The sequence below is a fragment of the Hemicordylus capensis genome, chromosome 1 (assembly GCF_027244095.1).
Source record: "Hemicordylus capensis ecotype Gifberg chromosome 1, rHemCap1.1.pri, whole genome shotgun sequence".
NCBI lineage: Eukaryota > Metazoa > Chordata > Lepidosauria > Squamata > Cordylidae > Hemicordylus > Hemicordylus capensis.
Genome location: NC_069657.1, coordinates 243589774 through 243616979, shown reverse-complemented (window position 1 = coordinate 243616979; position 27206 = coordinate 243589774). Strand labels below are relative to the sequence as shown.

The 27206-nt window shown below is 45.5% G+C and overlaps 1 protein-coding gene across 3 annotated transcripts in view; it reads right to left on the bottom strand.

Moving 5' to 3' along the window:
- The window catches only part of EVA1A (eva-1 homolog A, regulator of programmed cell death), a 126417-nt gene that overhangs the window by 72578 nt on the left and 26633 nt on the right, over positions 1-27206 (bottom strand). For 2 of the 3 annotated variants that reach the window (XM_053283901.1, XM_053283911.1), the window contains exon 1: positions 3478-3741. The exons of the other annotated variant lie outside the window; for it this stretch is intronic. The gene's annotated coding sequence lies outside the window, so the exon portion shown is untranslated. Of the gene's footprint in view, positions 1-3477; positions 3742-27206 lie in introns of those variants that run through there. 3 annotated transcript variants of the gene reach the window in all.

Here is a 27206-nt window from a genome sequence, read left to right as displayed (position 1 = left end):
AGTCTATAGTCTCATTTTGTTGTTTAAGAAAAAAATTCCTTTTAATACTAACAATTTTTTTTAGCTTTTTCATGTAAAATAGCAAAAAAATAATATTTTACCTAAATATTTTACCTATATTCATTACGATGAATATTTATATACCGCTTTTCAACCAAAGTTCCCAAAGCGGTTTACATACAGAAATGAATTAATTAAATGGCTGCTTGTCCCCAAAGGGCTCACAATCTAAAAAAGAAACATAAGAAAGACATCAGCAACAGTCACTGGAGGGATGCTGTGCTGGGGTTGAATAGGGCATTGTAGAGTGTGTGTGTGTGTGTGTGTGTGTGTGTGTGTGTGTGTGTAATTATTTCCCTTGCAATGAAAAAACTAGGTAATCAGAATAAATGATATGGGATATTAGGCTTGATTGGGCAGAGAGTTCAGTAAAATGGGGGGGGACTCTTCAAATTTTTAGGAGGGGATCTGTCTCTATTCAACCTGGGCACAGCAACCCTAGTCCAAAGATTTAAATTGGTGTCTCCCTTGTGTTTCTTCTCATGCTGTGAGCTTTGGGGGTCAGGGAACCATTTTAAAAATACTTTGTTTCTATATAAGCCACTTTAGAACTTTTTCTTGAAAGGTGGGATATAATTAATTTTACTGTGGCCTTTTGTCTAAGGGCTAGGGCTCTATATGCAGCCCATTCGATCCTGATATCTATATATCTATATATCTGGGTCTGGAGGGGAGGGGCTGACAAGTGCCCCATGATGAGTCTCATTTGCCATCTACTGTGGGCAAGTGATTAGAAAGCTGCTGTGTGGTATATGGAATGAGGTTTGGGCAGCAGCCTGCTTCTCCCTGCTGGCATGCTGTCCCATGAGATGTCCATGCCAGGGGTATTGACATGGATGCTAGCCGAGTGGCTGGTAGGCCTGGGGGGAGCCTAGGATCCTAGGATGATGATAATCATCATCATCATCATCATCATCCCAATAAAGTTACACAACCTGAGCTAATAGAATTGCTCGGCCTGGTGGATGGTATACCCCAACCGTACCAGTTTTCATGTTTGCACAGGGTAGGTGGGGCATGTAAAGCAAAGCTTGTATGAGATAGTAATATACAGGACATAATCCAGATATATAATCCATATATCCATTCTCTCTCTCTCTCTCTCTCTCTCTCTCTCTCTCTCTCTCTCTCCTATTGAGATCAACGTCACTTAAGTACACAATTCAGCACTCAGATCTCATTTACTTCTATGGACAATTACATACAATTTTCTCTATACTGCACTCATTTTTATTTTGGAATTTGATTACAAGTGTCCATATACACATAGTCATAATAGTGAATAGTGCCCACGTGTTTAAACAGCTATGTGCCATAATGCATAAGGGCTGATACCTTTTCCAGTTAGTGTTTCTATGTTCATTGCAAGTAACGGAGGTCACCTGAAGGTATTACAAACCAATCACAACCGAGGGCACAACCATTTATATTCATGTATATCTTGCATCTACATTCAAAAAGTAAAGTATTCATAACTAGAAGTACCTTTTCCCCTGCAGCCAGAATCCTGCCCTTGTTCTTATGTCTAACAACTGGCGGATACCAGACATACATTTGCACTTCTTAATTCTGCTGAGTTAGTAGCTTAAGGCGTTAACGATGAACCTTGGATAGAGAGACTATAGAGTTCCTCCACATGAAGTGAATCTATTGCTATAAATTTATTTTGCCGCTTTTACAAATAGAGGTTGTGATGTGCCACTGCACATCACAAGTAAGGCCACACTGCTTATGTGTGAGATTAGTGATTGAATCTCTCAGAATTTTAATTTTAAGGTTGAAATTGCCATAGCACACCCCAAATTGGATCAAGTTAGCAGTGCTCTGTGTGTGTGTGTTAGTTAACCTTTTGCTCTATATCCATGCAATTTCCTAATCTAAATCCCATTCACCCCATAAACTATTAGCCCTGAAAAGGAAAAATGCAAGTACCTGCAGCAAACCTTAATTTTCCACCAACAGCGCCTTTGGCAGACTAATTTTAAAGCAGAAAAGCAATCCTATTTGAGGGGCCCCAAGGATGCTTTTAACTTAAAAGTAGACCTTGCAGGATACACTCAAATCTCATGCATAACATGTAGGCATCGTTCAGAGGCAATGTCAAACCTCAGGATCATGCACACCCTTCTCCTACCTCAATTTTTGTACCATGATTTCCTCCCTCCCATCTTGATTCCTGGCAAAACACAATTTGAAATTTCATCCAAACTGACAAGCTATTATCTGTGTTTGCCCAGAATTGCAAAAGCACGATCTGAATCACTTCGTAGTTTGGCACTTTTGAATTTACTGCCATTTTTCACTTGTCTTTGAAAACCTCATGGACTGCCTTGCAACCTTCTGAAGTTATCATCTTCAAATATTCTACTTATCTACAAAGTTATGGAGAGAGAGAGAGAGAGAGAGAGAGAGAGAGAGAGAGAGAGAGCCATTTGCATGTTAGCTTCTTACAGGCTTACATAAATCAAATGTTTTTAACTTAATCATAAACTCAAGCTCTATTTATCCAGCATGGGGGGAAATCCCACCATTTCTTGAAATATCCTTTATTTCAGGGCCTAAAATGGATCAATGCTTTTAAAAAACTGTTTTAAAAAGGAAGTTCCATAGTTAAAAACAGAACACTGGAATATCAAATAGATACAATTATCTAGTTGCTAGCATGTTAATTTATATTAGAAAGTGCTGGAGTACAAAGACTATGGTTCCTTTGAACTGAAAGGACTTTTTGACTAGAATGAGGACTGAACTTCTGTGCTCTTTCCAAGACACTGTAATAAACCAGTCTCTCCTGTCTTGCCAGAAAGAGCTGCATCCAGAAAGTAAAATGAAAAGATCAGGCTACACACCAGGTTTATTTCCTTTGCTCTGTCTGCTGATATTCACAGCTTCCTTCTGTCCACAAGCGAATTTCCCCCAGGATTTCTGTTGTCTTCCATTACACAAACTTACCAGTCTTTATTTACAGAACAGCACATAACAGTCTTCTTCCAAAGTTGCAGCTCTTTTTCCTAGTAACCAGCATGCATATGACGCCTTCAGTTCTGAAACGTGATGCCCAACTTTGCCTCTCTCTATTCCAAATGGGAAGGTTTTGGAATCTGCTTAAGAGCGGGGCGGATTCTGAATGCACTGTACTCCCTTCCAGAATCAGCTTCAGAGAATGCAAAGTGCCCAGTTACTCAGCTCACTTGTGCTGCTACCTTGTCTCTACATTTTTCTGTCTGTCTTTCTCCGAGAACTACCTGTGCAAATAACAGTTGTCCTTCTAGCACAGAAACCTTCGAGCTGTCAAAGTGTTCAAAAACTGAAAATCAAATCCCTCTAGTCCTAAAAAGCACACACAATCTACTCCAGGAAGACTAGAGAGGAAAACCCCATTTTAAAAAACCCACATACATGCCCCTTTGCTTTTACCTTTTCCCGATTTCTCTCCCCGGAGCTGCAAGCTGTAAACGAATCCTCACCGGATAGCACAAGCAGGAATGCAGTGTGACAGGAGGAAGCAGGCATGAAGTGTGTTAGCTTTACTTCCTCCCCCCCTTCAAAACCTTCCCAAAAGCATGAGTCAGAGGGTGTGGGTATGAGAAAGAAAGAAAGAAAGAAAGAAAGAAAGAAAGAAAGAAAGAAAGAAAGAAAGAAAGAAAGAAAGAAAGAGCACATATAAAGTAAGTGTGTGTGTGTGTGTGTGTGTGTGTGTGTGGTGTGTGGGTGTTCAGGAGAGTAGCAACAGGAAATGACATGAAAACTTCACTAGGCGCCAATCCAAAATTGGACATGAAGTGGGGGGAGCATTCAGCCTCATTAGCCTAAAAAACAATCTGACTGGAAACAGCAAAGCACACACACACAAAGCTTCTACCAAAGGAGGAAATAAATGAGCAGGAGGAGGGAACTGTTATATCTTTATGAGCAAGAACAAGAGGGTTATTAGGGACCCTAAGATATTTTCCTACACTTTTATCTCCCAGTGGGTCAGCACACAAGGGGTGAGTTAAACCCAGAGTAGCCCTCATTTCTCCTGCTGAACAAACAAGAAGTTCACAAGTTGCGCAAGCGTGTGTGTGTGTGTGTGTGTGTGTGATGCACTCATCATGAGCCCCAGAGCAATTCTATCAAGGTCGCATGCAGTCATTCAGAAGACACAGAATCATTTCCAGCTCAAAAGACATTTGGACAGAGGGAAAGACGTCAAGCAAAGCTGCATTTGAACTATTTATGTGGAGAAAAGTGGTCTCTATGGGCCCTTCTAAAAAACAACGGGGTTTGCTGCAGTTGGATCAGTGGGTTTGCACACTTAATTTTATCTGACGTGACTGTGGGCTGTGCAAACACAAGGTTTTCCTATTGTTTGGTACTGTTTCTTGCAGAGTTTTCTGCAGACACCTTTGTCTCCTGCATTAAAAAGAAAACATTAGTATACAGTAGCACTCCTCTTCCATGCAGCAAAGTGCTGCACTTCTTTCCTCTCTGCCTACCATGGCTGCCCACGATTGTCACCAGTGTTGCATGTGCATCATGAGGAAATAGCATAATTCTTATTGTTGACATTGTTTTGCAAGAATAAATTTGTTTCTACTTGTTAGAAGAAACGCTTTGTCGTTGTTACCTTTGTTTGACTGTGAACATTCCTTGTGCCTTCCTTCCTCTTCTTCCAGTCCGCAGACAGGGGCATAACTATAATAGGGCAAAGGGAGACAGTTGTCTGGGGGCCCACTGCTTGGGGGGGGGCCCAAAAGCAAGTCACATGACTGACTCCCCCAGCCATGCACCCGCCCAGGCTTCCTTCAGTTGTATTCATCATCCTCCGAAATTGATGTGAGTGTTAAGACCTGGAGCTACCAGAACAGCATGTCTTTCTCTTGTACCATTAAATGGCTTGCATCGTCCACAATTTACAAAACCTTTTAAAAAATAATTTAGGATGATGTCTCTGGGCCCACTCTGACCTTGCTACGCCCCTGTCCGCAGAAACGTGTTCTGCTCTGTCCTGCTTTTGTTGTTTTACTTCCCTCTTTTGCAGAGCACTTCAGCGATAAAGTGCTCTGCAAAGCAAGGAAGCAGGTGGGGCAGGGGGGGGGGGGAGAGAGAGAGCAGAGCACATTTCTGCTGTCCAGAAGAAGAACAGGGGAAAGAAGTCTTCATTCTTCATGGGAGTTCACATCTCCTTCCCATGGTAGCAACACAGCTGGTTCTCCATGTGTGTTGCAAACACATCCCTTGCAGCATGTAGTAAGACCAGAGGGTTGGTGCTGGAAAGCTTGGGAAGGAAGATTTCATTCTCTGCCTCAGCTACAGCTGGAGTGCACAGGTAAGGAGAGCACTGCTAATTAATATTGGCTGGAGACATGGAGTTAATGTTCCAAATAAAGTAGTTTATTTGGGAAATCCATCAGGGAGATAGATAAAACCTATCATGTCTCATTGCTAGCTACATACAGGAAGTGGGGGAGAGAGAAAGAGGAAGTCTCTGGACCCAATCTCACGATCCATGAGACCCGGTTTTGGGCGGTGAGCAGGGAGGGAGCCCTGGGTGGCCGTATCGACCGCCCACACAATTGCCGGCTCCGAGACGGAGCCGGCGGGGGCTGGGGAGCTCGGGGGCCGCATGACCCCCGGAAGCCACGGTATGCCCTGCGCGAGTGCACAGGGCATACTGGGGAGACCCCCGGAGCTAGGAGGCGGCTTTTTGCCTCCCCTCCGGGGGTCTACTCATGAGTAGGCACTGTGCGAAGCCACTCTGCAGCTACTCACGAGCACTCGTTCTGCAAACCTGGTTTTGGGGCAGGGGTTCTTGAGCAGGTTACCTGCTCCAGAACCACCAGGCTCACAGCCGAGCCCGGTGGTTCTGACGATCGGGAGAAATCGGGCTAGGCTTTCCTAGCCTGATTTTTCCCGATCGTGGGAATAACCCCTCTATCTATGGTGTAAGAGATTTGAGATGCCTCAAAGCCTCCCCTTCCTCACAAAAGGGAGAAATGGATGGGTTAGAGACACTCAACAGAGGAATGTCGGTTCTTGCCAAAGGTTGACTGCTATGATTCCCCAAGATTCATGAAAGCACAAGGACAAGAAAATTAGGAGGTTAACAGTGTTTTATTTCTCACCCAACCTAAGCAGTATTCAGCATACAGGGACAGCAAACGTCTCTGATATAAAATCAAAGTTAACAGCTTTAAAATTAATGATGCCCTCATTTACTCCCCCTTTGTGGTTGTACCTTGTGGTTAAATCTTTCAATTTCCTTTCCCCTCCTCCCTACTGAGAAAAAAAACTTTATCTGTTCTTCTCCTTCCTCTTACACCTCTGTCTTACAATGGTGAGAGAATGAACCTGAGACCACCAGTCTAGCAAATGGGAATCAGAGTGACATGGTCAGAGGCATAATGCCCTTATGTTTACCCCTAATGCCCCGAGTGGCCGATAGGGTTGCTAGTACTAAAGAGCAGCATCTCCAACACCCCTTCTCATTGTGCTAAGAGTTGATACTATCAGAAGTAGCATCTCCAGCACCCCTTCTCATTGTCTTGTGCGCTGATCTATGACTCCCATCTTCTCTCGAAGAATCTAGAACCGGCCAGACTGGGAGCCCAACGCTGGCTGAAACCTCTCAAAAACAGAGCCACTGTATTTGAGAGTGGCCACTGCTCCATTTTTGATAGGTTTCTGCAGCCTGACTGGGAACGCCTCTCCCTGCCTTTGCAAGCAAGGATATGCCATCCCAGCCACACTGGGAGCCCTGCGCTCACCGGATTTTATTTCCAAACCGGGCACGCATCCCCATTTGCTAACCTGACCACACACCCTGTGTCTGACGTCAGATGCAGATGACATCAGGGTGTGTCTGGGGTGGCGGAGGCTGCTGGTGCAAGCCTGAACAGGAGCAACCAGGGTCTCCGCTATACCACCGATTCCAGTTCTTGTTTCTTTTCATAGCAAATAATTGTCATCAACATAAGTCAAAATGTAGGCCCATCTGTCATTCATTAATCAGGAGTATAAGAACATAAGAACAGCCCTGCTGGATCAGGCACAAAGCCCATCTAGTCCAGCATCCTGTTTCATACAGTGACTCACCAGATGCCTCTGGGGAGCCCACAGGCAAGAGGTATATGCATGCCCTCAATCTTGCCGTTGCTCCCCAGCAACTGGTATTGAGAGGCATCGTGCCTCTGAGGCTGTAGATGGCCCACAGCCACCAGACTAGTAGCCATTGATAGACCTGTCCACCATGAATCTGTCTAAGCCCCTTTTAAAGACATCCAAGCTGGTGGCCATCACCACATTGCATGGCAATTCCATAGATTAATTATGCTCTGTGTGAAAAAGTACTTCCTCTTGACAGTCCTATATTTTCCGACCTTCAATTTCATGGGTGACCCCTGGTTCTAGTATTGTGAGAGAGGGAGAAAAATTTATCTCTGTTCACCCTCTCCACTCCATGCATAATTTTATACACCTCGATCATGTCTCCCCTTAGTTGCCTCTTTTCCAAGGTAAAGAGCCCCAGATGCTGTAGCCTAGCCTCATAAGGAAGGTGCTCCAGGCCCCCTGATGATTTTGGTCACCTTCTTCTGCACCTTTTCCAATTCTACAATATCCTTCCTAAGATGCAGTGACCAAAGCTGTATATAGTACTCCAGATGTGGCCACACCATAGATTTGTATAATGGCATTATAATATTAGCTTTTTTATTTTCAGTCCCCTTCCTAATGATTCCTAGCATGGAATTAGCCTTTTTCACAGCTGCCGCGCACTTCGATGACACTTTCAATGAACTGTCCACAAGATCTCTCTTCTGGTCAGTCACCAACAGCTCAGATCCCATCAGCATATATGTGAAGTTAGTGTTTTTTGCCCCAATGTGCATCACTTTACATTTGCTTACATTGAACCTCATTTGCCATTTTGTTGCCCACTCCCCCAGTTTGGAGAGATTTTTTTGGAGTTCCTCACAATCCATTGTGGATTTCACTACCCTAAATAGTTTAGTGTCATCTGCAAATTTGGCCACTTCACTGGTCATCCCAACTTCTAGATCATTTATGAACAAGTTAAAGAGCACTGGTCCCAGTACCGATCCCTGGGGAACACTACTTCCTACCTACCTACACTGTGAAAAAATGTCCACTTATTCCTACTCTGTTTCCTGTCCTTAAACCAGTTATCGATCCACACATGAACCTGCCCCTTATTCCATAACTGCTACGTTTACTCAAGAGCCTTTGGTGGAGAACTTTATCAAAAGCTTTTAGGAAGTCCAAGTATACTATGTCAACCGTATCACCTTTATCCACATGCCCGTTGACACTGTCAAAGAACTCCAAAAGGTTAGTGAGGAAAAACTTACCCTTGCAGAAGGCATGCTGGTTCTCCTTCAACAAAGCCTTTTCTTCTATATGCTTAACAATTTTGTTCTTAAGTATGCTTTTAAATACTTAAGATTTTAAGTGGTCACATTTTATTCTGTTCATAAATCAAGATAATTTTAGTCATTCTCCTCCATCTAATTATTTACATATCTGGAAGGATAGTTAATGGATGTCATTATGTATCAGTTTTACTATTCATGTTTATGTATTGTCTTATTTTTTAAAAAGTTTTGGGTTTGTTTTTTTTAAAGTATGCTTTCCATCAATTTACCTGGCTCCGAAGTTAAGCTGACCGGCCTGTAATTTCCCGGATCCCCCCTGGATCCCTTTTTGAGTATAGGCAGGGGTCAGCTTTTACTTGTGTGAACCCCTCCTTCAGTAACATCATCCAGTTCAGCTTCTAATTCCATGCTCTATCAGCTTTCTTCAAGCCATAGATGGTTTTTTGAAGTTTGCATACAAGCCTCTCTTGTACAGGTTCTTCAAATCCTGGTGGCTGCACCATGAAGTTGTCTTCATCTATTTCTCCATACAGAAATGTAGTTTTCACATCTAGGTTTCACAACTTGCATCTTTCTTGCTGCTGCTATGCTGAGAAGTATTCTTACTGAAGTATGCTTTATGAGCGGTGCAAATGTCTCATCAAACCCTAATTTGGTTTTGTAGTGCTCAATGTCTCCTTCTGCATTGTATTTGGTTTTGAAAACCCATTTGCATCCTACTAACTTTCTTCCAGCAGGTAGTTCCAGAAGTGTCAAAGTTTATTTTTTGTGAAGATATTATATCTCTTATTCTGCAGCTTTTCTCCAACTTTTAGCTTCATGTGTTGACAGTCTTTCAATGTCTTTCCATGTGCTGGGTTCCTGGCTCGCTTCTTTTATGACTATGTAGGAGAGTCTCCTTGGTGGAACTAGGGATGTGCGAACCGGTTCAGATCCAAACCGGAGGCGTTTCGGTGGTTCGGTTCGGATTTGAACCAAACCGGGGGTGGTTCAGTTCGGACCGGTTCGGACCTATTTGGACACCCAAAAATTGGTAGGATGGTAGCTGGCACCCAGGGGTACCTGTCACCCAAACCCCAAAGCAATCGGACACTCGTACAATTTTTAATGAATTTTTGAAAATTATTTTTATTTTTTTCTCATAGGATATAATGGGACTTGAACCAGGCCATTATTGCTTATTGTGGAGCACCCATGGGTGCCAACAACCATGCAAACCCTGAAGCAATCAGACACCCCTATGATTTTTTTATGAATATTTGAAATATTTTTAATTATTTTTCTCACAGAGTATAATGGGACCCAAACCAGTCCATATGCCCTATTGTGGAGCACCTAGGGGCACAAAAGCGGGGTGGGTGGTAGACAGACAGGGGTGCCTACCACCTAAAAAAACCCAAGGCAATTGGACACTCCTCTGATTATTGGTGAATTGTTAAAGTATTTTTGAATTCCTCATAGAGAATAATTACGTTTGCAGCAAATGTATAGCTTCACGTCAGGGGGAAAGGGGTGTCGTAGAGTGCAGTGTGGTGGGTGGTAGTTCCTAGGGTGGGCAAGGACTCTACCTGAATTATTTGAAAGGAATTGGGCAAAGGGGTGATTTTTAAGTGATTTCTGAAGTTTATGTGTCTTTAAGGTTTTTCTCCATAAAGAAGCATGGAGGTGTCAGCAAATGTATAGCTTCACGTTGGGGGCAAAGGGGTGGCCTAGAGCAGTGTGGGGTTGGTGGTAGTGCCAGGTAGGGGCAAGGAATCTACCTGAATTTTTTCAAAGGATTTGGGCAGAGGGCTGATTTTTGGTTAATTGTTGAAGTTTATGCATCTTTAAGGTTTTTCCTCATAAGAAGTTATAACAGAGCTTTCAGCAGCCCCATAAGTGCACTTGGGGGGTGCTGGGGTACCCCAGAGCAAGTGGTGGTGTAGTGCACATAGGGTGCCAACCACCCCCATGTGTTTCTAACCCATGGGGTACAGGGTTCTCTTGTTTCTGAGGTATTGAGTGTGGATTCTATGATAGCAAATGAGATTTTCAATGAGACAACATGAATCCACTCTAATATGCTATCATAGAATCCACACTCAATACTTCACACTCAAAATCCAGGTAGCTTCCTTGCCCCTACCTGGCACTACCACCAACCCCACACTGCTCTAGGCCACCCCTTTGCCCCCAACGTGAAGCTATACATTTGCTGACACCTCCATGCTTCTTTATGGAGAAAAACCTTAAAGACCCGTAAACTTCAAAAATCACTTAAAAATCACCCCTTTGCCCAATTCCTTTCAAACAATTCAGGTAACTTCCTTGCCCACCCTAGGAACTACCACCCACCACACTGCACTCTACGACACCCCTTTCCCCCCGATGTGAAGCTATACATTTGCTGCAAACCTAATTATTCTCTATGAGGAATTCAAAAATACTTTAACAATTCACCAATAATCAGAGGAGTGTCCAATTGCCTTGGGACTTTTTGGGTGGTAGGCACCCCTGTCTGTCTACCACCCACCCCACTTTTGTGCCCCTAGGTGCTCCACAATAGGGCATATGGACTGGTTTGGGTCCCATTATACTCTGTGAGAAAAATAATTAAAAATATTTCAAATATTCATAAAAAAATCATAGGGGTGTCTGATTGCTTCAGGGTTTGCATGGTTGTTGGCACCCATGGGTGCGCCACAATAAGCAATAATGGCCTGGTTCAAGTCCCATTATATCCTATGAGAAAAAAATAAAAATAATTTTCAAAAATTCATTAAAAATCGTACGAGTTTCCAATTGCTTTGGGGTTTGGGTGACAGGTACCCCTGGGTGCCAGCTACCATCCTACCAATTTTTGGGTGTCCAAACCAATCCATACCGGTCCGAACCAGTTCAGATCCAAACCAAACCATGGGGTGGTTTGAACAAAACCAAAACCGAACCACCCCCTCCTGGTTCGGACCCGGTTTGGATCCGAACCGAACCGGGCGAACTGGTTTTGTGCACATCCCTAGGTGGAACCCCTTTGTTGCATCTTTGTGAGTATAGCAGATTAAAACCTTTGTCTCAGAGCAAGCTCACGTGAGGGGAAGAAAAATTCTGCATCATCCCTGCTGAGCTTTCTGGCTCAGGCTTCTCCTAAAACTTTCCTGTAGTTTTTCATAGGTTCTAAAGGCTGTCACCACCACCCGCTTATAGACAGAGCTTACACCACCAACTCCGGGCTTGGGGTGGAATCCCAGGGAAACTCTCTTTCTCTTGCTATTGGAAAAGTACACAAAAATTCTCCATGTGCAAGCCTACACGTGATGAGAAAACTGGTAGCTGCTGAATGTCTGAGGACGTGCTTGCAGCAGAGTAAGATTGCCTTCCAGCCCCCACTTTCTCCTGAGTTAAAAATCCCACTCGGAGAGGCTTGTTAAAAAAAAGAACAAAAAGCAAAACAGTTTTATTCAAATGCTACAGACTGCTTTCGTCTGAGGGTGGGCGTCTCAGCTTATAGTTACAGGTAAAAATACTCCGTAGGTTACAAGAGTCCTTTTGCAACACCCTGGCTGGATGGGTGAAGGCTAGTGTTTCTTAGTTTAGTTACATTACAGAGAAACCATCATAGAACAGTTTCAGGGATATACAAAGCATACAAAAGAAACAGAAAGTCTAATGCAAAATCTGGCTAAAACTTTCCCTAGACTAAACTTCCCAAAGCCAAAGCCCTAGCTTCCTTTGTCTTGAACTCACCAAATCCTGGATGAGAATTCAAGCCCCTGCAGTCCTATCTTCCAAGATCTGTAGCCATCCTCCTGCAGCTATATCCCATGGCCAATGCCTTGCTCTCACGCCCAGCCGCCTTCTTCTCCTAACAAAGAACTCCTTCTTCGTCCGGCTCTCTAGGTCCCATACACCTGTTGTGCTGATTGTCTGAGACCTGGAGTTCACCAGCCTGTCAATCAGGATAGGGTTTACTTCCGGTTAACTCTATAGGAGAGGGGTGGCTGCTCTCCACAGTGAACATCTCACTTCTGGCTCAACTTCTGCTTCCCCTTCTGTTTGTTTTGCTGGTTAGCTCCAGGCCTATGGGAATTTCTTCTACTTTTGTTTCCTTTTCCATCTGGATCATTCTCTGGTGCTTCACTGGTGATTGGCATATCCTCACTATTCCAGTCCCACCTCGAGACCCGCTATCATACCGGTGGGTCAGGGTAAATGTTGGGCCAAATGGTCCCCAGAGCTTGATCAAACATTAAAGGAGCTGCTCACTGTGGAACCCCTTCAGAGCTTTCAGCGTGACCTAGCATCTCTGGATCCTACTCATGCCCCTCTCCAGATTTATGAGGACCAAGTGTGAGAGCTGCAAAAGGATCTAATCAGAAAGCCTGTCCCCTCCTCAAGGCTACCCATGCAACCTTCCAAGCCTTGGTTCAATAGGGACTGTGTAGCACTCAAGAAGGCTCTTACTGCCACAGGTCTAGTACAGGAGCTAACGCTCAGATGGTCCTCCCACAACTCTTACATCTCAAGAGACAATACAAACAACTGCTGGTACTTTAAAAAGAGAGAATATGAAGGCCACCTGGATACCTTGCAGCTCTCACACTTGGTCCTCATAAATCTGGAGAGGGCCATGAGTAGGATCCAAGATGGAGACTACACGGAGATCACCACAAAATGGAGGTCTGAAACAACAAAACCTTCAGCTTCGAAATTTGGGTGATTTGTTTTGGAGCCAAATCTTTCAGGACTTGCAGATGGGAGATTTGTTTTGTGCACAAATCGCCTGAAACAGGTAGATTTGGGTACAGAATGTCCTAAGTTGGGTTTGTTCCCATGCCATAGTTCAAAAGGTGTCACATCTGTACTTTGGCTAGCAGTCATGACTGCTTCTCTCCAAAATTTTCTTGCCAATCCTGCACCCTGCAACATGCACCTTGTCATCTCCAGTAGGGAATTATTCTTTCTTTCTGCCTCACTATTCCATTGTAGGGTGTAAGGCACTGTGTGTTCATGTTAAATGCATTGTTCACTTAGATAATTGGCCATTTCCTTTGATGTAAACTAACCCCCATTATCATTTCTTAGTCTTTGAGGTTTTCTGCCAAACATTGCTCACTATTGCAACCTACTCCTTAAATTTCTCCAGAACTTGACCTTTCTCTTAGTGTATATGTGAATGTGTATCTGGAGTTGTCATCAATGAAAGTTTAAAAAAAATCTGCTTCCTCCTGATGATTCAACTGGCATTGGTCCACAGACATCACTATAAATCTACTCTAGAAGGCTCTGTGACCATTTTCTGGTTAAAGCCTTTATCGATCCCCTGCTTTTCAAACAGCAGACAAAATTGTGAGTCATTGTTTTTGCAGGGCTGAACTCTCAGGCCTCTTGCTAAATCTTGATGTAAACTGCCCAGAGCCATTTTTGGAAGGGCAGTATATAAATCCAATCAATCAATCAATCAATCAATCAATCAATCAATAAAATTCCCCTTCTGAAGTTGAGAAATTACCTGGACATTTCTATGTGCAAATCTTCTTTGGTATTGTTCACAAAACAATTGTTTTGTTGTGTTCACAAAACAATTGTTCACATTGGTTATGCAGACATCCCTTCACAACATTGGCTCTCTCATTAATGCAATCAATTTCATACAAGTCACATTCCTTTAAAGAACCTCTCATTAATAACTCCTGTTTGTCTCTGATGTAAAAACAGGTTGCTCACCTGTAACTTTTGATCTGGTAGGGATCCGTTGATATCCATTAGAATGGGTTCTGCGCCTGCACTGAAGCCTCTCGGTGTCGAGTTCTTAGAGCTCCTTCCAGGCGCCTACGCCCTGCCACACGTGACCACGTGGCTATTTAAGGCGGGAGGAGTGCAGGCAGCTCAGTTCCTTGGAGACCGCTGAAGCAGTTGAATAGATGGTATGTTCTACTGGATAGACCCATGATCCACTGCAGAGGGGAGGTAGGGGGGGGTCTAATGGATATCAACGGATCCCTACCAGATCAAAAGTTACAGGTGAGCAACCTGTTTATCTGGTACGGGGTCCGTTGAATCCATTAGAATGGGTGTTTAGTTAGCTCCAACAGGAGGAGGGAGCAGTGGTTTATTGCAACACCCTTTTAAGAACACTTCTCCCAAAGTTCTCCTCTGCTGCAGAGCGCAGGTCTATAGCGTAGTGCTTTACAAATGGTTCTCCTGAAGACCAGGTGGCAGCCTTACAGATGTCCAGGAAGGAGACGCCCGATAGGAAGGCCGCCAAAGCACCAAACGCTCTTGTGGAAGGTCCTCTGAGGGATTCCGGAGGCGCTTTGTCTTGTAACGTATACGTTAGGTGAATAGTCTCTACAAGCCAAGAAGACAGGCGTTGCCTTGACAGACCCTGGCCTCTAGTTGAGACTTCATATGAAATAAGGAGTGTCTTCATCTTTCTAAAGTCTTTTGTTCTTGAAAGATAATACAGCAACGCCCTGCGCACATCCAATGAATGGAGGGCCTTCTCCAAAGGCGTGGAGGGTGATTTAAAGAAGGTAGGTAACACTATGTCCTGATTGACATGAAAGTCCGAAACCACTTTGGGTACAAAGGTGATGTCCGGACAGAGGAGGACCTTGTCCGGGTAGAATCGCGCATAGGGCACGTCCATACGGAGCGCAGTGAGCTCACTCACCCTACGAGCCGTTGTGATAGCTATCAGAAAGGCCGCCTTTAAAGACACATGTTTAAGCATTGCAGAGGCCATCGGTTTGAACGGTGGACCCATCAGAGCAGAGAGGACCAGGGAGATGCTCCAAGGTTCCACGGGCTTGCGTACCGGAGGGTAAAGGTTCGAAAGGCCCTTCAAAAAACTCTTGCACGAGGGGTGGGAGAATAGTGTTTTTCCATCCCACCCCGGATGTCACGCTGATAGAGCCGCTAGGTGTACTCTTATTGAAACATTGGACAACTTGGATGTCTTCAGGTTTGTCAAATAGAGCAGGACCTCCCGTAATGAGGCCTGCTTGGGCCGGAAGCCGTGAACCTTTGCATACTGTGCAAACCATTGCCACTTACTGGCATAGTTACACCTCGTAGATGGCTTCCTTTCATTAAGTAAGATCTTTTTTAACAGTCGATCTTCCACGCTGTCAGTTGAAGTGTGAGGACTCCTGGATGCAATACTTTGCCCGTCTCCTGAATCAACAGATCTGCACAGTTCGGAAGTCTCTGGTAAGTCTGTGACGTTAGTTTGAGTAGATGTGGAAACCACACTTGGCGTGGCCACCACGGTGTGATTAAGATGCAATTGGTTGGGGCAGTCAATAACCGAGCCACTACCCTGCTCACCAGCGGTAAAGGGGGGAACATGTAAGTATAGTGGCGTGACCAGTCCTGTTGGAACGCATCCCCCAGTGATTGTGGGTCGTGTCTAGCCCTGGAGCAAAAAAGCGTGCATTTCGCATTGTGAGCCGTAGCGAACAGGTCTATCTGAGGTCGACCCCAGAGATTGAAGATTGGCCGCAGGTAGCGGTCGTTCAGCTCCCATTCGTGTCGGTCCATCGAGAATGAGCGGCTGAGCCCATCTGCCAGCGTGTTGTCCGTACCCTTGATGTGCAACGCCACTGGTGTTATACTGTGCTTGATGCACCAGTGCCAGATCTGTATGCTCAGTGCACATAGCGACCTGGACACAGTGCCCCCTTGTCTGTTCAGGTAAGCAATTGCTGTAGTATTGTCCAGTTGCAACTGAACCACCCGGCGCCTCAGCATGGGCAGAAAAGCCTTCATTGCTTGAAAAACTGCTAACAGTTCTAGAAAGTTTATGTACAGTAAACTTTGGTTGCGAGTCCAGAGACCCTGAGTTGTGGCTGCATTGCAGTGACCACCCCATCCTCTGAGGGAGGCATCCGTTGTAACCCAAACCGATGGGGCTTGCGCCTGAAAGGGTACTCCCCTGAGCAGGTTGGACCTCTGCGTCCACCACGTCAGTGAACGTAGGATCGGTGACGGTATTTGAAGGAGTTTCGCGGGAGTGTCCCGCAGTGGACTGAAGGAAGACTGGAACCACAGTTGTAGTTTCCTCATTTTTAGACGTGTGTACGTTACGGTGGACTTGCATGACGCCATCAGACCCAAAAGTCGTTGTACCTGCAGCGCTGTTTGGCAGGGTCTGCTTTGAAAATCTTGAACTAGAGCTTTGATGGTCTCGTATCGTTCTAGTGGGAGGAAGGCCCTTCCCTTCGAGGCATTGAGCACAGCCCCTATGTACGATACGGATGGGGTTGGGGTTAAGTTGGACTTTTTCCAATTCACTTGTATCCCGAGATCCCGGAGAAGACATAACATGTACTGTATTTGAGAAAGTAACTCGTCTTTGTCCCTTGAGGACAGCAGCCAGTCGTCCAGGTATGGGTAAAGTTTCAACCCCCTCGTTCTCAGATGGGCTACTACTACTGCCATGCATTTTGTGAAGACGCGTGGCGTCGTGCACAGTCCGAAGGGTAGGACTTGGCATTGGTACAGATCGGTCCCCACCGAGAACCATAGGTACTTTTGAAAAGTAGGGAGGATTGCAATGTGAAAATAGGCATCTTTCAAATCTATCGTTACAAGCCACCTCTCGAGATGCAGAAGAGGTAGGATGTCTTGTAACGTTGTCATCCGATACTTTTTCACATGGATAAATTTGTTTAGCTGTCTTAGGTCCATTATCGGACGAATCCCCCCGTCTCTCTTCGGTATCTGAAAGTAGCGGGAGTAGAAGCCGTCCCGCCGGTTTGCCCATTGCACTGGTACTATTGCCTGCTTTTGAAGAAGTTCCTGAACTTCTTGCTGTAGGGCCGGTGTCGCCGCAGTATAGCAAATGCCCCTGAAGGATGGTTTGGTCTTGAACTCTATCGCATAGCCAGAAGCCACAATTTTCAAGACCCAGCGGTCTGATGTTATGTGGCGCCATGCTTCCGCATGACTCGCCAGCCTGATTGAATTGGCAGCTAGTGGTGCCAGCTGTGGGATGTTGTATTCGAGCACCAAATTGCCCCTGGTGTTTTGAGAGGGAAAGCAATATCCAGGTGGTTGCAATGGGCTGTTGCAATTTTCAAAGTCGCTGCTTGTTCACATCCCCCTGCTTATTACGCTGAGAAGCGGGGAATTTACCTCTTTGCTGTGCAGGACGCTTATTAAATGGTTGGTAGGACTTACGGAAGTCCCTCTTATCTTGTTGCTTGTAGGACAGCCGAGATCTGTAAAAGGAACGCTGCTTTGAGCCGTAAGAGGTTGATTGCGAGGCAGCTGACGTAAAGGTTTTGGCTGTGAATTTTGATTTTTTCCATTGTAGTGTCAGTTTCCTCCGAAAATAGGCCCTTCCCATCAAACGGGAGCCCTTCAATTTTATCTTTCATATCTTGCTGCAGCATTGCAGACCTCAACCAGGCATGATGGTGTAAGGTGATGGCTGTTGTGATGGAACGTGATTCCGATTCTGCTAGGTGTTTAGCCGTGCTCAGCTGTTGACAGGTAAGGTCTCCTGCTTGCTGCAAAGTCCTTCGGAAACGATGTTTCAATTCTTCCAGGGATAGAGAGTCCAAATCATTCTCCAAGTTCTCCCAGATACAGTAGCTGTATTTTGCCATACAAGCTAAATAATTAGCCACTTTAATAGACAGGCATGACGTAGAATACAGTTTCCTGCCCATGACATCCAGTTTCCTGCCCTCTTTGTCCCCAGGAGTCGTGTGCCGTCGACCATATCTGGAAGAGGTCGCGCAGTCGATTACTAAGGAGTTGGGGACGGGATGTTTAAAGAGGTTAGTATTCTGCTCTTCCTGAATGCGGTACAACCCTTCTAGTCATTTAGATGTGGGCGTAGATGTATGGGGTACCTCCCATGCGCATTGTGCCGCATTTGAGATAATGGGCAACAACGGCAGCGCAATCGGTTGAGCCGATTGAGACCGTTGCATGAAGTTATACACTGGGTCATCAATAGTCTTTAGCTGTGATGTGAGGTCTAGACCCAATGAGTTGGCCATACGGCGGACATGAGCATGATAAGCCTTCAGCTCTTCGGTAGGCGAGATGTGGGAAGGTGTGGCTACATCCGGAGATGGGTCTACTTCCACTGTCTCAGCATCGGATTCAAAATCCGAGGATCCATGGTGACTACCTTCAGAGTCATGTTCTGATAATGTAGATCTCGGTAATACAGGTGAAACTGGTCGCGCAGGTACAACCGTCAATAAGACCTCAGTCTGTACTACTGCAGATCGGAAAGACTTTGTCGAAGTTTGAGTGGCTACTGAAACTGTCATGTTTCTGGTTTGAGTGGCTATAGTAGAATGAGTGCTCTTTGCCTGGCTTGGAATCATTGGTGTTGGAGGGCGCCTTGTGTGCCATGCTCTCTCTTCGTCATAGTCATAGGCAGCTCCGGGTGAAACTGTACCTGGCAATGCTGTTTCACGCGATGGGGATACTTGGTGACTGAAGCCACAGGTATGCCAAGGCGTCGACAACTCCAGGTGTGTGGCCGTAAGTAGGTGTGGAGCCGTTGTCGCAGCATCTCTGGCCTGATCTTGAAAACCTTGAAAGACAGATGGCGTCGCAGTGGTGGAGTCCAACATCTTCAAGAGTGGATCAATGGGTGGAGCTGTCCCCAATTGTGGATCGTCATCGTCTTCCATTGCGTATGTCATAGGCGCTCGGAACCTCGGGGTAACCAAAGTGATGTTGGCTGGGGTGTGCAAAGTAGACACCTGGATCCCATCATTCGAAACAGAAGGGGAACGAATGGGTGTCGGGGCTGGTACCAAGTCCTTAGTTCTCGAGATCAACAGCAGTGTCGGCATCGATATTAGGCTTTGAGACGTCGGTATAGAGACAATCGGTGCCGAGCGGAGTGCTACCGATGTCGATGTCGCCATCGACGTCAAAGTTAATGTCGAAGTCGAAGCAAGAATCGCGGTCGACGTCGACTCCTCCCAAGTCTTCGATGCCGTGATGGTCGGTACCGAAGTAGTCGGCATCGAGCAAGTTGTTATCGTCGCTTCCCCCAATTCAATCAATATCGGGAGTGGTTCGGCAATCGATATCGAGTCCGAAGGCAGCGGACGGGATTCCCCTGAAGCTGATTGCCCTGTCGATACTTGGCGAGGTGGTGAGCCCGGCATCGAGGGGCTTACACTGGCATTGAGCGTTTTTGATGTCGATGGTACTTCGATCTCCTGAGCCAATCTCGGTGAAGGAGTCGACTTCGATTTTTCCCGCTTCTTCTTCTTTTTGGCGGGAAGAGTCGGGGCCGCCATTTTGTCGCCCAGCCTCTTTGAGGGCTTAGGGGCCTTATCGTCGGGCGTCGAAGTTTTAGACTGAGATGCTCTCAGGTCCTTTGAGCCATGCGCCTGAGGTGATTTTGGCGCTGAGGAGGGACCAGAAAGAACGTCTTCGTACAACGAAGCCCGGAGGCGGAGCTCCCTATTTCTCCTCATCTGCTTCGAGAATGACTTGCAAATGGAACAGGCACTGGTCATATGAGCCTCTCCTAAGCAGAGTAAGCAGAGATTATGGCGGTTTTGAGACGGCAGCTTTGCGTTGCACTTAGTGCAGTGTTTAAAGTTTTTACTGCCTTTAGGGGTATCCATTACTCACAGTCCGAGGATTAAGAATAACGCGTAGTCAGGAAACAGTCCATAGTCAATTCCAGAAGCAGTCCGATCCTTCGTCACGTTAGTGGGTTAAGAATAAAGCGTAGCCAGAAAACAGTCCATAGTCAAAGTCCAGTAGAACGATCAGATTATTGCCAAGGAAAACACGAAGGAGCCGCAGAAACCGAGTAATCTCTACGCCGGTCGCAAAGGAACTGAGCTGCCTGCACTCCTCCCGCCTTAAATAGCCACGTGGTCACGTGGGCGCCTGGAAGGCGCCTGGAAGGAGCTCTAAGAACTCAACACCGAGAGGCTTCAGCACAGGCACAGAACCCATTCTAATGGATTCAACGGACCCCGTACCAGATCAGTAATCACCTTTGAATTCTACTCAATAGCCTCTGCATGTGGCATATTTGACTGAAATTAAACTGCTTTCAAGTGCAGGGATATAAAGAGCCTCCTCAATTTATTCCTCAAGTTATGCTCCTTCCCTTTGGTAGCTTGCATCCGGTTTTTGATTTCCCTCTGCAGTGATCTTTCTGCCATCTGCCAGGCTAACTGAGATTTTAAAACTGAAGTCCAACTCACTAAAGAGTTCCCTGACTTTGATCAGATTTGCAGTTGTGCCACTACCAACTATTAGATTCCCATAGTCATTTCCCACAGATTCCAAAATTCTGGAGTTCACCCCCATATCCCTTTTCTGTTTCATTTGAATCAGCTTTTAGCTATGGGTTGATGCTTTGGAGTAATTTGAGCTCTGGGTACCTAATTTGAGCTCAATTCCATCCCTGCTGGAATTTCTTTCAGTAGGGCTACTTTGGCCAGGGTCTTTGTTCTGAGAACAACTCACTTGCAAATGGCCTGGCTTCCTACACAACCAACATACCCTGCTCTTTTTTTTGTTTGAAATGCTGTAACCTGACTCTTTTGGTAAGAGATGCCACTAGGAATTGCATCTGATCTTAAATCAAGGTTCTGAAGTCCAGAAATTAGAAATTCCAAATCAATTTCCTCTTTTGTTTCCAAAACATAAAACGTATCACTTGAAATCTTTCTGGTCAACTATTCAAAATAAATCCAATACTTACTTAATGTGGCAATTTTAAATTTTCCTTTTCACATGTTTTTGAAATGTCCAGAATTTGATTAACATATTCAGTTAAATTCTGAGTTAAATTTCATTTACATAGTCTCACAATCAGATCAGCACTAGTAGGAACATAGGAACATAGGGAGCTGACATATACTGAGCCAGCACTATCTAGCTCAGCACTGTTTTCACAGACTGGCAGTGGCTTCTCCAAGGCTGCAGGCAGGAATCTCTCTCAGCCCTATCTTGGAGATGCTGTTAGGGAGGGAACTTGGCACCTTCTGCTCTCCCCAGAGCGGCTCCATCCCCTGAGGGGAATATCTTACAGTGCTCACACTTCTAGTCTCTAGTCTCCTTTTCATATGCAACCAGGGCAGACCCTGCTTAGCTAAAGGGAAAAGTCATGCTTGCTACTACAATACCAGCTCTCCTCTCCATATTAGTTGTCTTTCTAGCATACAGGCATTTTTAAATCTCCAAAGCTTCCTTAGCTATCCTGGTCTTTCTCAAATGCACTATGACTGAGTCACTCACATGCAAGCAGATGAATCCATAGAGACCTTTCTGTTTTGGGCATCCCATGCTGCTTGTTCTCCAGCTGCTTCAGGTCTGTCCTCTTGCAAGATGCTTTCCAGTTCCCAAGCTATGAGAAAGGACTCTATCCTGAATGACCACGTTCCAAAATGAAAGCCATCGAGCCTCAGGACTTCTGTCTGTCCCTGTGCTGCAGTCTCCATGGCAAAAAGGTTCCCTGCCATTTCTCCGGAACTCTTTTCCAGTCAAGCAGGCTTTCCACTGTTCACTTTCTCTAGGTTCACAGGGCCCATGACCCTGTTAGAGAGCTTGGGAGGGGAGATTTCTTTATCTGCCCCAGCTACAGTGGAAGTGCACAGCCCTTACTAGCTGTCTCTATCCTGATGCCCCTAGTAGTCAATAGGGTCGCTGGTGCCAAGAGTCGATGCCATCAGGAGCCGCATCACCAATAGTGGGGAGCGGATCTCTCTCATGCACGCACACACACACTCATGCGCGCGCACATACCCCTAAGCCTCAGCTATCCCCGTTCTGATGAGTAGCACATGCTGTTTGAAAAAGAAGAGGGGGGGATCATGGGGGGTTGAGAGAGAAAGCTCCCCACCACCACCACCAAGTCCTAGCCTTTGCCTCTTCTCCCTCATCTTCTTTCTCCCTTATAGAAGGGGAAGGAACTAGGCACACACACACACTCACTTAAACACAGGTAACCAGAAAAAGGAGGGGAAAGGTATATACAAAATTTAAATTCCTCCCTCCCCCCTCCTCAGAAGGGCAATCAGGCCTATGCTTCCTGTGGGAACCCTCAGGAACTGTATACATGGGTCCACCTAATACACACAAAGCAGTCCTCCCGTACTCAAGTCGGGGATAATGTTATGGGTTTTCCACTCACTTTTAACACAGATTTGAGGGACATTCATGGCAGAAAGCTACCAATTTCTAAGTGCATCATTTATACTGGCAACAACGTCCTTCAATGAAATCAGCATTGAAGCGCCTTCACATTGCCATTATGAAGGACTGTAAATTAACATGCTTGCTGCACAATGCTGGAATGAAAAATACCACAGCTGAACAAAAAACAGCAAGCTGAATTTAAAAATGGGCTCTAGCACCATATGACCAAAGACGTTTTTTTGGGAGAAATTGGGAGAAAATCTTCCAGGCATGGATCAGACTTGTGTTTAATGAATCTGAGATACTGCTGTAACTTTTCAAAGTGGTTGTACAGTATATATTCTCAGCAGAGGATACATGAGACTCACATTCCCATCCCCCACCCCAATCTCCTTCTATGTGCCACATCCAAACATTTGAAATCGTTGCACGCTTCAGCCTCGAAAATTTGCCTTTAGGCCATTTGCAAATCTTTTTGTTGCTATTAATTCTATAGTGGAAACAGGCAACTTGTCTACAGGGTGGGGGGAAGCAGTCCTCTCATTTTGATGCTTATTATTTGAGAATTTCATATATATATATATATATATATATATATATATATATATATATATATATATATATAATTTTAAGTTTTAAGACAGTGAGCAGCATCCAGACTAAATTACTCGGTAATACTACTCAATAGTTATTCTGTAGGAGCTCCTTTAGACTGGAGCTGTTTTTGCAATAGGATTGCTGGATTCCTGCATTTTACTTAATCCAGAACTAGTGTGGGCTGTATATACGCTTTGGTTTGTTCTACTGCCTTTGTAGACTTCCCTTGCCTCCACGTGTACCCCCACCATTGTGCAGTCCCTTACCACCATCCCCTGGCTTGCTTCTATTGCTGGAGGCAGAAGGAGAAGAGAAAGAGTGGAGTGTGAGCGCCAACCAGCGGAAGTCACAGGCAGTGGCGGTGGCAGCAGCAGGAGGGTAGAAAAAGAACCCTTCTAGATGAAAGGGTTTGTTGCAGCAGGATTTTATTTATCATTAGATTTTTATACCACCTTTCATTGTGCAAAGGCACCTCTGGCCCTGGACGACCTCTCCCAGCAGTCTCATGTAGATTGTAAACAGCATGGGGGACAAAACCAAAGCCTGCGGGACCCCACAGGCTAATGGCCAGGGAATCAAGCAGTATTCCCCCCCCAACACCACCTTCTGGACCCCCACCCCAAGAAAGGACTGAAGCCACTTCAAAGCAGTACCTCCAATCGCTCTACTCGAGAGGTGGTCCAGAAGGATACCATGGCTGATGGTATTGAATGCTGCTGAGAGGTCTAGCAGAACCAGCAGAGACACTCTCCTTCTGTCAAGCTCCCAGCATAGGTCATCCACTAGAGCAAACAAGGCCGTTTCAGTTCCATATCCAGAATGGAAGCCAGATTGAAAGGGGTCTACATCATGCAGCCAGGACACCACCACACACACTATTTCCTTGCCCAAAAAGAGAAGGTTAGGAACTGGTTCTCAGTTGTCCAGGTTGGAGGGATCAAAGGTGATAAGACCTTTCAAAATAATGGTCTTATCACCTTCTTGAGGCATGGTGGTATCTTGCTCTCACTTAATGAAGCACTGTTTATAGCCTCCAACCATCTGCCTGTACCCTCCCTAGCAGATTTTATTAGCCATGAAGGGCAAGGGGTAAGAGTGCACAATGTTGCCAAACACTACCCAGGATCTTGCCCACATCCTCCGGCTGCACTAGCTGAAAAGAATCCAACACAATAAAATGAGATGGTACCTGAGGCACGTCTGCCAGAACTGCCAAAATTGCTCACATCCATGCTGATTTGATCTACAGAGTGACATGCAAACTGATCACAATGGGCTGTAGATGGTTTCTCCCCAATTACCTGTGGGGGGGGGATGTGTGCAGCAATGCCTTTGCTACATGGAACAGCTTCACTAGTCTGCACTGAGCAGATGCAATGGAGGTGTTTCTTCGCCACCTCCACGGAGTAGTCCCTAAAATTGACTCTAGCCTATGTTGGGTTGGATTCATCCTGACTCTTTCTTCAGCATCATTCCAGCTGTCATCTGAGTTGCTTCATTGCCCTATGTTCTCAGGAAAAACAAGGAGCAGAATGGGTTCTACCAAGCTGGAGAGGGCATTTACTACTAAGGAACTTTTGTGTCAATAGCTCGAGCTGTCTCCACTCCCTGTTCCAGAGATTCACCAGGGCCTCAACAGAATCACCAGCTCTGGACACTGAAAACTCCCTGAGGGCTGTCTGGAAACCAAGTGGATCCATAAGCCTCCAGGGGCGCACCATTCTAATTGGTCCACCACCCCTGCAGAGGATAGACAGAGTAGTCAAACTAAACCCTACCAAATAGTTATCTGTCCGTGACAAGGGAGTTATCTCATACTCCACCACCTCCAGACCATTTATTCCCTAGTCAGCAAAAACCAGATCCAGATTATGTCATGCCATGTGGATAGAGCCAGATACCAATTGAGATTGGCCCATAGTTGCCATGGAGGCCATTAAATCCTGAGCCACTCCTGCAATGGAGGCCTCAGCATAGATGTTGAAGTCCCCCCAAACAATAAGCGTGGGGAAACCCAAAGCCACCTCTGAGACCACCCTGCCAACTCAGGTAGGGAGACGAACGCGCAGCAGGGTGGTCGGTACACCAACAAAATCCCCAGCCTATCTTGGAGTCCCACCATCAAGGACAAACACTTGAAATTCCAAGAATGCCTAACCGGGCATCTGGAGAGGGGAAAGGTCTCATGAAAGATGACCGCAACACCCACTCCCTGACCCTCAAGGTGGGGCTGCTGCAGGATCAGAAAACCTGGAGGACAGAGCTGAGATAGACCATGAATGAGTTGATTTGCACACTTAATTTTAACCAGAGTGACTGCAACAGTGAGCTGTCTTTGTGGCAGATTCGGGGCAGAAAAGGAGTTCTGGGGGAAGAAGAACTTAGAATCCCCTATCACTGCTCATCTTTGCCCATTCATAATCTTCTTTGGTGCAAAATGATGAATGAACTTAGAAAGAATCCACTCTCATTTCCCACAAAAGAATCTACTCTCAGAACACCTCAAACATTGAAAACAACAAAACCCAGTACCCCATGGGCTTGTGGTTTGGGGGGTGGTTGGCACCCTATGTGCACCACACCACAACCCACTCTGGGCCACCCTGGTGAAGTGGAGTTATGGGGCTGCTGAAATCCCCATTATTTTCCCTATGGGAAAAAAGCTTAAAGACACATGAACTTCAAAAAACTGTTAAAAATCACCCCTTTGCCCAATTTCTTTGAAATTTGGGTGGTAGCTTCCACCCACTGGGCACTACTACCCAACCCACTGTGGCCACAAAATGGAGGTCCAAATCCCCAAATTCTTTTGGGTCTGAATCTGGGTGATTTGTTTTGTACCCAAATCCGGATAACTGAGCACAGGGGCGATTTGTTCTGTCTACAGATTGCCCAAATCAGCTAGATTTGTACCTGAATCGATTCACACATCCCTACTATTTGTGGTAGAAAAATATGGAATGGCACATACATCATTTACATGGCCAGCAACATGCCCCATGGTGATCAACAAAGTGGCACAATTATCCATCTAGACATGATCTAGGACTTATCTGGAATAATTTTGTCTGGCTATGTGGTATATGTGCTCTAGACTCCACCTCCAATAGACTTCCTTTCTCAGGGAGAGTAGGATACCTTTCTTAAAGAGGCGATTCTTAGACCGCTTCTGAAGAAGCCTGCATTGGATCCCTCAGAATTAAGCAACTACAGGCCTTCTGTGGTTGGGCAAGATAATTGAGAACATGGTGGCCTCCCAGCTCCAGGCAGCTTTGGAGGAAACTGACAGACTAGACCCATTTCAAACTAGCTATGGAGTGGAGACTGTCTTGCTCGGTCTGATGGATGATCTCCAACTGGGAATTGACAGAGGGACTATTACTCTGTTGGTCCTTTTGACAGAGGGAGTGTGACTTTGTTGGTCTCTCAGCAGCTTTCAGTACTACCAGTCATAGTATCCTTCTGAAGAAAGTTGGGAGTGGGGGGCACTGCTTTGCAATGGTTCTGCTCATACCTCTAGGGCAGGTTCCCAATGATGTCACTTGGAGACTGCTGTTCTACAAAATGAGAATTTTTGTATGGAGTCACACAGGGTTCCATACTATCTCCATTGCTTTTTAACATCTACAGGTGAAACTTGGAAAATTAGAATATCGTGCAAAAGTCCATTAATTTCAGTAATGCAAATTAAAAGGTGAAACTGATATATGAGACAGACGCATTACATGCAAAGCGAGATAAGTCAAGCCTTAATTTGTTAGAATTGTGATGATCATGGCGTACAGCTCATGAAAACCCCAAATCCACCATCTCAGAAAATTAGAATATTACATGGAACCAAGAAGACAAGGATTGTAGAATAGAACAATATCGGACCTCTGAAAAGTATACAGTGTACTGTGCTTGATTGGCCAGCAAACTCGCCTGACATGACCCCATAGAGAATCTATGGGGCATTGCCAAGAGAAGGATGAGAGACATGAGACCAAACAATGCAGAATTGCTGAAGGCCGCTAATGAAGCATCCTGGTCTTCCATAATACCTCA